General features: G+C 41.9%; 1 protein-coding gene across 1 annotated transcript in view; it reads right to left on the bottom strand.

Moving 5' to 3' along the window:
- The window catches only part of CNN1 (calponin 1), a 43,050-nt gene that overhangs the window by 28,857 nt on the left and 604 nt on the right, over positions 1–13,589 (bottom strand). The gene's annotated exons all lie outside the window — the stretch shown is intronic.

The raw sequence follows: 13,589 nt of genomic DNA, 5'->3' as shown, positions 1-13,589 counted from the left end.
TAATGGTAGTATCTATACACTGATAATAATCACACCGTATAATGGTAGTATCTATACACTGATAATTACACTGTATAATGGTAGTATCTATATGCTGATAATCACACTGTATAATGGTAGTATCTATACACTAATAATAATCACACCGTATAATGGTAGTATCTATACACTGATAATTACACTGTATAATGGTAGTATCTATATGCTGATAATCACACTGTATAATGGTAGTATCTATACACTAATAATAATCACACCGTATAATGGTAGTATCTATACACTGATAATAATCACACCGTATAATGGTAGTATCTATACACTGATAATAATCACACCGTATAATGGTAGTATCTATACACTGATCATAATCACTCCGTATAATGGTAGTATCTATACACAGATCATAATCACTCCGTATAATGGTAGTATCTATACACTGATCATAATCACACTGTATAATGGTAGTATCTATACACTAATAATAATCACACCGTATAATGGTAGTATCTATACACTGATAATCACTCCGTATAATGGTAGTATCTATACACTGATAATAATCACACCGTATAATGGTAGTATCTATACACTGATAATAATCACACCGTATAATGGTAGTATCTATACACTGATAATAATCACACCGTATAATGGTAGTATCTATACACTGATCATAATCACTCCGTATAATGGTAGTATCTATACACTGATAAGGACACTGTATAATGGTAGTATCTATACACTGATCATAATCACACCGTATAATGGTAGTATCTATACGCTGATAATAATCACACCGTATAATGGTAGTATCTATACGCTGATAATAATCACACCGTATAATGGTAGTATCTATACGCTGATAATAATCACACCGTATAATGGTAGTATCTATACACTGATAATAATCACACCGTATAATGGTAGTATCTATACGCTGATAATAATCACACCGTATAATGGTAGTATCTATACACTGATAATAATCACACCGTATAATGGTAGTATCTATACACTGATAATAATCACACCGTATAATGGTAGTATCTATACACTGATAATAATCACACTGTATAATGTTAGTATCTATACACTGATAATAATCACACCATATAATGGTAGTATCTATACACTGATAATAATCACACCGTATAATGGTAGTATCTATACACTGATAATTACACTGTATAATGGTAGTATCTATATGCTGATAATCACACTGTATAATGGTAGTATCTATACACTAATAATAATCACACCGTATAATGGTAGTATCTATACACTGATAATCACTCCGTATAATGGTAGTATCTATACACTGATAATAATCACACCGTATAATGGTAGTATCTATACACTGATAATAATCACACCGTATAATGGTAGTATCTATACACTGATAATAATCACACCGTATAATGGTAGTATCTATACACTGATCATAATCACTCCGTATAATGGTAGTATCTATACACAGATCATAATCACTCCGTATAATGGTAGTATCTATACACTGATCATAATCACACTGTATAATGGTAGTATCTATACACTAATAATAATCACACCGTATAATGGTAGTATCTATACACTGATAATCACTCCGTATAATGGTAGTATCTATACACTGATAATAATCACACCGTATAATGGTAGTATCTATACACTGATAATAATCACACCGTATAATGGTAGTATCTATACACTGATAATAATCACACCGTATAATGGTAGTATCTATACACTGATCATAATCACTCCGTATAATGGTAGTATCTATACACTGATAAGGACACTGTATAATGGTAGTATCTATACACTGATAATAATCACACCGTATAATGGTAGTATCTATACACTGATAATAATCACACCGTATAATGGTAGTATCTATACACTGATAATAATCACACCGTATAATGGTAGTATCTATACACTGATCATAATCACTCCGCATAATGGTAGTATCTATACACTGATCATAATCACACTGTATAATGGTAGTATCTATACACTGATAATAATCACACCGTATAATGGTAGTATCTATACACTGATCATAATCACTCCGCATAATGGTAGTATCTATACACTGATCATAATCACACTGTATAATGGTAGTATCTATACACTGATAATAATCACACCGTATAATAGTAGTATCTATACACTGATAATAATCACACCGTATTATGGTAGTATCTATACACTGATAATCACTCCGTATAATGGTAGTATCAATACACTGATAATATTCACACCGTATAATTAGTTGCCTATTGACCTATTGTATTAAATTTTTATGTTTGGCTTTTAAAAAAAAAAATTTTACTTTATTTTGAATTTTACGTTAATATTTATATTTAAACAAAAACCATAAAATCCTGCAGTTTTCGCACTGGCCACTAAGCCTAATAATAAGCGCCACTTCTTGGTCTGTACAGATCACTTTACTGCAGTTACCTGCTTATCTGCAATTCTAATCCTGCCTGTAATGACATCACCTCTGTGTATAGATAAGACCGGATCCACCAAACACAATAGGTGATATCACAGCTTATCTGCTCCCTCCTGACCTCTGAGAATGCCTAGAAAACTCTCCTCCCATAGAAGTCAGTGAGGTCCACTCCTGTCCATTGTGTCTATGGCCCGTGGGGCTGCCGTAAAGCAATTTTCTTAATGCTGTCAAGAACTGCTCAGGCAAGATGGCCGACCCCAAAATCATGTTCAGGAAATAGAGTAAATAAATCTGCAATCATAAAATAAAAGTAGTTTAGAAAAAAGGACACGTGTCCCTATGTGGTTTTCTAACTGGCAGACACAATATATGGTGACACATTTCCTTTAAATACACTGTTCTGATTCGTAGCCCATACGTTAGTAATGTATGCTGCCTATACTTTTTACTGTTCACATTCCTGGCAGTTACTGGGAGGTCCTGACATTAAAATGCTTTTATTTCAGGGGGGGGGGGGGGGGGGGGCAGACGGTATTGAGCACTGCAGAAAATGTGGAAAAGTATATGACAGTACCTGGTTTTGTCACTAGAAGTCAGTGGGCCGACAGATCCCAGCACATGACATGTTTTTGCGCTGTATGCAGTGTGATCTGTCTGAAAAATGCAAAAAAAGAAAGAATTAAAATTTTCTGACAAGAAAATCTATGGATTGTCTAATATATAGCATTTAAATGTCTGACCACGTGGGCACTGTTCTATACCATCGCCATGTGCATTTTATTTTTAATATTTTTGGGTATAGTTTCGATAATTTGAGCATTGGATGGCGGTTTTTTAGTTGGGCAGAGTAGGTTGTATTCTTCAGGACTTTTATGTGATTATTTGGATATGTGCAGCATATTATTGAGGCACTGTAAGGGTCCATTCACACATCCGTAAGTGTTTTGCGGAAATGCATCCGTATGTCTTCCGTTTCCGTTCCGTGTTCTGCGGGACCATCTATTGAAAATTTTATGCCCAGCCCAATTTTTTCTATGTAATTACTGTATACTGTGTATACCATACGGAAAAACGGAACGGAAAAATGGAACAGAAATAAATGGAAACACAACGGAAACAAAAAAAAACGAAACAACGGATACGGGAAAAACGGACTGCAAAACACTGAAAAAGCCATACGGTCGTGTGCAGGAGGCCTAAGGGAGATTTATCAAGACTGGCCTTGTCATGTATCGGTGCATCCTCCGGCAGTCTGTGCGCCTAGACAGAAATCTATGAAAGCTGACAGTTGCCGTACATTTCTGTCTTCATTTGTGCTAGAAAACTGAGGAAAGTGAAGATAAATTTGTCACGCCCCCTCCCCATGTCCCCTTTTGGAAAAGTGTATGGCACTGTATACACTCACCTAAAGAATTATTAGGAACACCATACTAATACGGTGTTGGACCCCATTTTGCCTTCAGAACTGCCTTAATTCTACGTGGCATTGATTCCACAAGGTGCTGATAGCATTCTTTAGAAATGCTGGCCCATATTGATAGGATGGCATCTTGCAGTTGATGGAGATTTGAGGGATGCACATCCAGGGCACGAAGCTCCCGTTCCACCACATCCCAAAGATGCTCTATTGGGTTGAGATCTGGTGACTGTGGGGCCATTTTAGTACAGTGAACTCATTGTCATGTTCAAGAAACCAATTTGAAATGATTCGAGCTTTGTGACATGGTGCATTATCCTGCTGGAAGTAGCCATCAGAGGATGGGTACATGGTGGTCATGAAGGGATGGACATGGTCAGAAACAATGCTCCGGTAGCCCGTGGCATTTAAACGATGGCCAATTGGCACTAAGGGGCCTGAAGTGTGCCCAGAAAACATCCCCCACACCATTACACCACCACCACCAGCCTGCACAGTGGTAACAAGGCATGATGGATACATGTTCTCATTCTGTTTACGCCAAATTCGGACTCTATCATTTTAATGTCTCAACAGAAATCGAGACTCATCAGACCAGGCAAAATTTTTCCAGTCTTCTACAGTCCAATTTTGGTGAGCTCGTGCAAATTGTAGCCTCTTTTTCCTATTTGTAGTGGAGATGAGTGGTACCCGGTGGGGTCTTCTGCTGTTATAGCCCACCTTTCTTTCCCATCCATTCTGACATTCAGTTTGGAGTTCAGGAGATTGTCTTGACCAGGACCACAACCCTACATGCATTGAAACAACTGCCATGTGATTGGGTGACTAGATAATCGCATTAATGAGAAATAGAACAGGTGTTCCTAATAATTCTTTAGGTAATAAGGTGAGTGTATGGGCTTCATATTGTCTTTTGGGCACGGTATGAGAATGTTTTGTGGAGGGTGTATGTATGGCCTTATTATTTTGGCACAGTATAGCACTATGAGGTGGGCATTGTATGGCAGTATTATGTAGGTGCTGCACTATATAATGCATGGCTGCAGGTATGCAACATTTCTTTCTTTCTTTATTTTATGCACTTATACAGCGCTACTATCATTAGAAAGGTTGCAAATCCACCCAATCTGTGACTTTCCGATGCATTTGTGACTTTTCTAGTTGCAATCTGCATTTTATGCCACGTCTACCAAAAGGGAATAAAGGGAACGTGGCGAGGGCTGAGTGTGGGCACGCCCCGGGCTAATTCATCATTATTTACACCAGAAACTGTCTTAAAGGGGTATTCCCATCTGGGACATTGATTACATATCTATGCCTACCTCTGGGACCCGAGAGGAAATCAGCAGTGCATGCGTGTCTGCCCTCCATTCATTTCTATAGGACTGCGGAAAACAGCCGATCGCTGGCACTATCTCTGGTAATCCCATAGAAGTGACTGGAGCAGTGGCTGCGCTTGCGCAGTGCACTCTCCATTCATCTCTATGGGACTCCCATAGGAATGTACGGACAGCACGCTGCGCATGTGCGGTGTGCTCTCCTTCATTTTTGGGGGCCCATTCCGGAGATGGGTGTGGGTCGCAGAGGTGGGACCTGCACCTATCTGACATGGGTGGCATATACTAGCGATTTAAAGAGGAATACCCCTTTAAATAATGACAGTAATCTCCGGCAGCGCAGGCCCCATCCAGGCCAATTTAGCACTTGATAAATCAGGGCCGTCATGTATTAGGGAGATGCTGGAGGATCCATTATGCAGCGATGCGCTCATCTCCCTGTCACCCGTCCTGTCAGGTAGAGACGCTTTGGGAGAACCCAGAAATCCCTCCGAGTCGCCCTGAACGGATCCTGGTGCCAGAAAAGAGGCAGGATCCCAAGAATAGCTGCAGAGCGCGGGCTAGGGGCCGCGGCGGAGCAGTTCTCATGCAGGAATGTTCTGCTCAGGGATTGTCATGTAATTGCCAGCAGCTCATTAACAGACAGGGAAGGAAGGCAGCAAGAATGGGGGATGTGAGAGAATGGCGGAGGAGGGGGCGAGTCACACCTGGGGTATGGATTTCACCAATACCCTTATATAGTAGAGAGGTTCATGTGAGAGCAGGCGGCCTTATATGGTCTGTGCTCCGTACCGTCTACAGCCCGCTGGAAAACACAGGGTTAACATTTCCGTCTATTCCCTGCGTCTCCCAGACTGCCGAATATGTCATTTATTATATACTGATTATCCACATGTCCGGGTCACACAGCGGCTGTATCACCCAAGTATGTCTGCCTTCTCCTGTGTGTGTGTCACCCTGTAGTGGGAAGAGCAGACTCCATGTCACATAGCTCCTCCCTCCTGCCTGTGTCACCCTGAGGTGGGAGGAGCAGACCATGTCACATAGCTCCTCCCTCCTGTCTGTGTTACCCTGTGGTGGGCGGAGTAGACTCCATCTTACATAGCTCCTCCCTACTGTATATGTTACCCTGTAGTGGGAGGGGCAGACTCCATGTCACATAGCTCCTCCCTCCTGTGTGTGTCACCCTGTAGTGGGAGGAGCAGACTCCATGTCACATAGCTCCTCCCTCCTGGCTGTGTCACCCTGTAGTGGGAGGGGCAGACTTCATGTCATATAGCTCCTCCCTACTGTTTGTGTCACCCTGTGGTGGGAGGAGCAGACTCCATGTCACATAGCCCCTCCCTCCTCTCTGTGTCACCCTGTGGAGGGCAGAGCAGACTCCATGTCACATAGCTCCTCCCTCCTGTATGTGCCACCCTGTGGTGGGAGGAGCAGACTCCATGTCACATAGCTCCTCCCTCCTGCCTGTGTCACCCTGTGGTAGGTAGAGCAGACTCCATGTCACATAGCTCCTCCCTTCTGTCTGTGTCACCCTGTGCTGGGAGGAGCAGACTCCATGTCACATAGCTCCTCCCTCCTGTCTGTGTCACCCTGTAGTGGGAGGGGCAGACTCCATGTCACTTAGCTCCTCCCTCCTGTCTGTGTTACCCTGTGGAGGGCGGAGCAGACTCCATGTCACATAGCCCCCCCTCCTGTCTATGTCACTCAGTTGGGAGGAGCAGACCATGTCACATAGCTCCTCCCTCTGGTCTGTGTCACCCTGTGGTGGGAGGAGCAGAATCCAAGGTTTTCCACCGAATAAATAACAATATTATGTAATAAGTATTTATTGTTACACCACCAGATACCACACCACATCTGAGAAAAGTAATGTTCCCATGTGAAATATATTTGGCATGCTACAAATACTTCCCTACTAAATGCAACTTTTATGTGATGTATCAGACAGTTCCATAAAATTTTCTTGGCTAAGCTCACTTTGTGCTCTTAGAGATTCTTAATATAAATTTTTACTGGATTCCTATAAAATAAAATCTTTAAACTGTCAGACATATATTGACTATGTCAAGTATATACAGTTATATCTCAGAAGATGCCCAGGTTATACCAGCATGGTCCATATCACTGTATACAAGAAGATGTATAACGTATACCAGCTGTACATATATAATTATATACAGGAGATGCCCAGGTTATACCAGCAAGCTCCATATCACTATATACAAGATGTATAACGTATACCAGCTGTACATATATAATTATATACAGGAGATGCCCAGGTTATACCAGCATGGTCCATATCACTGTATACAAGAAGATGTATAACGTATACCAGCTGTACATATATAAATATATACAGGAGATACCCAGGTTATACCAGCATGGTCCATATCACTGTATACAAGAAGATGTATAACGTATACCAGCTGTACATATATAAATATATACAGGAGATGCCCAGGTTATACCAGCATGCTCCATATCACTATATACAAGAAGATATATAACTTATACCAGCTGTACATATATAATTATATACAGGAGATGCCCAGGTTATACCAGCATGGTTCATATCACTATATAGAGGAAGATGTATAACTTATACCAGCTGTACATATATAATTATATACAGGAGATACCCAGGTTATACCAGCATGCTCCATATCACTGTATACAGGAAGATGTATACCTTATACCGGCTGTACATATATAATTATATACAGGAGATACCCAGGTTATACCAGCATGCTCCATATCACTATATACAGGAAGATGTATAACTTATACCAGCTGTACATATATAATTATATACAGGAGATACCCAGGTTATACCAGCATGCTCCATATCACTATATAGAAGAAGATGTATAACTTATACCAGCTGTACATATATAATTATATACAGGAGATACCCAGGTTATACCAGCATGGTCCATATCACTATATACAAGAAGACGTATAACTTATACCGGCTGTACATATATAATTATATACAGGAGATACCCAGGTTATACCAGCATGCTCCATATCACTATATAGAAGAAGATGTATGACTTATACCAGCTGTACATATATAATTATATACAGGAGATACCCAGGTTATACCAGCATGCTCCATATCACTATATACAAGAAGACGTATAACTTATACCGGCTGTACATATATAATTATATACAGGAGATGCCCAGGTTATACCAGCATGCTCCATATTACTATATACAAAGAGATGTATGACTTATACCAGCTGTACATATATAATTATATACAGGAGATACCCAGGTTATACCAGCATGCTCCATATCACTATATACAAGAAGATGTATAACTTATACCAGCTGTACATATATATAATTATATACAGGAGATACCCAGGTTATACCAGCATGGTCCATATCACTATATACAAGATGTATAATGCATACCAGCTGTACATATATAATTATATACAGGAGATGCCCAGGTTATACCAGCATGGTCTATATACTTATTTACACTAAGTTGTATAGCTTTTAGGCTCCATTCACACGTCCGCAAATGGGTCCGCATCCATTTCGCAATTTTGTGGAACGGGTGCAGACCCATTAATTCTCTATGAGGATGGAATGGATGCGGAGAGCACACTATGTGCTCTCCGCATCCGCATTTCCGGAGCGCGCCCCCCGATCTTCCGGTCCGCGGCTCCAGAAAAAAAATAGAACATGCCCTATTGTTGTCCGCAATTGCGGACAAGAATAGGCATTTCTATAGGGGTGCCGGCCGGGTGTATTGCGGATCCGCGATACACTACGGACGTGTGAATAGACCCTCATACTGTATCATTAAAATTTTCTAAAATGCATTGACTCCTTACCTACCATTACATGGGCTTGGTTGCTTATGATATTGGATACTATTTGTGACCTGATCAAGAAACTTCCTTTTGTAAAGCTGGCCATACATCTCAGATAACTGTTGGCTTAACACGTTTCTTCTAAAGTCCTCCCAACACACAGATGCTTGGCCAAGTGTGCAGGTGTTTTCATTAGGAAGAGCTTTGAAAGCATTGGACATGTTGAAATTCAGCATGATCCTTCAATCTCTCTGCTGACATCTGCTATTGAGTCAGGAGGTCTCCATACACATTAGATAGTCAGTTGATCCCACTGAAATTGCATTGACTGACATTTACTCTATCTAATGTGTAAGGCCACCTTCAGAGGCCTGCTGAAGGTATACTGAAGGATCTCCAAAAGTTAGAAAGCTCAAGATAAGTACGCACGGGGATGGTTGGAATGGAGGGAATCGGGATATGTTGGCCGACAGCTTATATGTATAGCCGGCCTAAGTCTCCCATGTTATGAACTTGCCTTCTTTGCTTACATCATTGATAGTAGACAAAGGATTTCTGAAGAACTTCTACTTTTTTAGTCTTCATCATACAATGCTATTCTGTTGTCATGTCATCAATGAACTCCTTTCACATGTGCCAGCTATACATGAAGGATGTCACTCATAGCCACTAGCCAGCACTGAACCACATGTCAACATGCTGCCAAACCACACATGCTCATTACAAAAGTCAGGATGACACCCACACTATATGGAATCCAACCATCTACATGAGTCGCAGAGCAATGCTGGAATGAAATTCAATCTGCTCAGTCTTTCTCTGAGTTAGAAGGGAGGTGGTCTACTCTTCACAAACCCTTCTCAGATACCTTCTAAGGAAAATTTAGCTATTACGAAGGAGGTGGGAGGAATCACCCACTCAGGACCCCACATCCTCCATTGCCTAGTCAAGCTATGCTCTGGAAGAGCATGGACTGAATGGTTGCCCATTGGTTTCTACAGTTTCCAACTGGTTTCCCTGTCATAAACACTTTTTTAGAGGGCTCTTACCAGCAAGACTCCTTCAATGATCAGCTTTTCGAATGTGGGAAATGAGTAATTTGGTGTTCCAAATTGGACAACCACTTTAACCATTTTGGTGGACCACTCCTGTAAGAAACTGTTACCCATCTGGAGAATAGCAATGCGACTGGCCGTCTAAAGGTGACCATAATATGTTAGCAGAGCCCGCAGATTTACTTGGATTTGGCCCACTATATAATGTGTTTGGGGGGTCTCCTGACTTTTTCCTGAGAGTATGATTTCAACATGCTTGGTCATCTTGTTTGTGAGGGACATAAGTTGCTATCAGATTTGTGTGATAGTGGTCAGCCGCTCTGGACTTTATTGCCTTGGGACCACCAGATGAAATTGTGATGAGGGTCAGCCTTTCAGCTATACCTCCTACCCAACCTTCATTGTAGATATATCATCTAGATATGCTCCAGGCATCCTCTTCCTCACGTAGATTGGTCCAGGAAGTTAAAAAACAGTCATTTTTTAAGATATGGATTCATCATTTTGTCACAGAGCTTCCTCTGTAGCAGAAAAATAAAGAGCCAGCGAATACAAAACCCTCAGTCTTGAATGAACGTGTACTCTGGATGACAAGACTAAGAGGGCCATTAAATAAAGTGTCACGGGAGCGATCGTTCCTTGTTTGATTATCCCTCAAAACTTTCTTACCCAACCTAAACGTGTTGTCACCTACAACATCCAGCCTGCATTATATGCTAAATCCTCACATCTGTTCCCTGTAAACCCCTATACTCCCGGTATTATCATTGCTAAAATGAGCTCTGACAACCATAGCCACCTTCAAGTATGGAGAACTTATACAAATCAAAAAAGTTCAATGCCTTTCCCAAGATTATTGTCTTGACATATCAGTGTTAATGCATTTCTCCCAAAAAAATTGCAGCTAGAGTGGAACTAAGGTGGGGTGGGGGGCGCTCCTGCAATACTGTCTATGGGAAAGCATTGGTCACTGGCAGTGGTGAATAGTGGTACTGCAAGTAAAAAACAGACCAGGTATTCCTCTTAGGGTGTTTACGGACTCTTTCTCAAAACATTTTAACCTGACACATGCCTACTATTGAACCAACCACCATATATATTAGTAATATATTTTTATTAATGATAAACCCATGTAGAATATTCCTTTTAGGCCTCATGCACACGTCCGTTGTTGTAGTCCGCATCCGAGCCGCATTTTTTGCGGGTCGGGTGCGGACCCATTCACTTCAGTGGGTCCGCAAAAGATGCCCCGCTCCGTGGCCCCGCAAAAAAAATATAACATGTCCTGTTCTTTTCCGTTTTGCGGACAAGAATAGGCATTTCTACAATGGGCTGCCCGTTCCGTTCCACAAATTGCGAAAGGAACATGGGCGGCTCCCGTTTTTGCGGATCTGCGGTTTGCGGACCGCAAAAAACGGCACGGTCGTGTGCATGTAGCCTTAAAGTGCAGACTGTAGCACTATTACCCAGTCCTCATGTACCTATAGGAAGTAACAGCATATACCAACTCATTACCTTGGAGGTTCTCCATACATGATCCAAGGGTCCACATGAAATTACCTACCTACCTGACTGGACTGATGTAAATCTTCTCCTAAAGTGCCCAGGAACACCATTACAAGTTGGAACTGGCTCCTAGAAGGTGATCAGTGAGCCGGTGGTCTACCCCTTGGAGATATTGTGTCAATACTTGGTTGGACATTTAGAACAATACATGAATGACCCTCCGTCTCATGTTGTGTGTAAGGACAGGAGGCGAGCGACTGCTCCTGAGGTGAAGCAGACATCAGTAGCATCAGCTGTGCTTTCAAGCAGAATCAACAATCTATCAACAAACAAGTGTATTCTACTGTGAAACCACATCATCATAGCCCAAGAATCCAGCTCATGTGCCAGGGTATTACACACAAGACAAAAATACTCTGACAAAGAGTGCTAGCTCCATAGATCATACACAACCCAACCTATCTACATCTCCAGGGGAAACTCAGCTTCCAGAAGAATGACACTTGGGGTACAGGATAATGACACTGACACTTGGGGTACAGGACAATTAAACTAACACTTGGGGTACAGGGTAACGACTCTGACACTTGGGGTACAGGATAATGAAACTAACACTTGGGATAATGGGTAACAACACTGACACTTGGGGTACAGGATAATGACACTGACACTTGGGGTACAGGATAATGACACTGACACTTGGGGTACAGGGTAATGACACTGACAGTTGGGGTACAGGATAATGACACGCTGACACTTGGGGTACAGGATAATGACACTGACACTTGGGGTACAGGATAATGACACTGACACTTGGGGTACAGGGTAATGACACTGACACTTGAGGTACAGGATAATGACACTGACACTTGAGGTACAGGATAATGACACTGACACTTGGGGTACAGGATAATGACACACTGATAGTTGGGGTACAGGATAATTACACTGACACTTGGGATACAGGGTAATGACACTGACACTTGGGGTACAGGATAATGACACTGACACTTGGGGTACAGGATAATGACACACTGATAGTTGGGGTACAGGATAATTACACTGACACTTGGGGTACAGGATAATGACACTGACACTTGGGGTACAGGATAATGACACACTGACACTTGGGGTACAGGGTAACGACACTGACACTTGGGGTACAGGATAATAACACGCTGACACTTGGGGTACAGGATAATGACACTGACACTTGGGGTACAGGATAAACACTGACACGGAGTACAGGATAAACACTGACACTTGGGGTACAGGATAATGATACTGACACTTGGGGTACAGGATAATAAGACTGACACTTGGGGTACAGGTTAACGACACTGACATTTGGGGTACAGGTTAACGACACTGACACTTGGGGTACAGTATAATGACATGCTGAAACTTGGGGTACAGGGTAACGACACTGACACTTGGGGTGCAGGGTAATGACACTGACACTTGGGGTACAGGATAATGACTCTGACACTTGGGGTACAAGATAATGACGCTGACACTTGGGGTACAGGATAATGACGCTGACACTTGGGGTACAGGATAATGACGCTGACACTTGGGGTACAGGATAATGACGCTGACACTTGGGGTACAGGATAATGACGCTGACACTTGGGATACAGGAACAATGACACTGACACTTAGGGGACAGTATAATGACACGCTGACACTTGGGGTACAGTATAATGACACGCTGAATCTTGGGGTACAGGACAATAACACTGACACTTGGGGTACAGGACAATGACACTGACACTTGGGGTACAGGACAATGACACTGACACTTGGGGTACAGGATAATGACACTGACACTTGGGGTACAGGACAATGACACTGACACATGGGGTACAAGATAATTACACTGACACTTGGGGTACAGGATAATGACGCTGACACTTGGGGTACAGGGTAATGACACTGACACTTGGGGTACAGGGTAATGACACTGACACTTGGGGTACAGGA

The sequence above is a fragment of the Bufo gargarizans genome, chromosome 2 (genome assembly GCF_014858855.1).
Source record: "Bufo gargarizans isolate SCDJY-AF-19 chromosome 2, ASM1485885v1, whole genome shotgun sequence".
NCBI lineage: Eukaryota > Metazoa > Chordata > Amphibia > Anura > Bufonidae > Bufo > Bufo gargarizans.
Note: the sequence above shows the minus strand (reverse complement) of the source record. Positions and strands in the feature narration are given on the sequence as shown.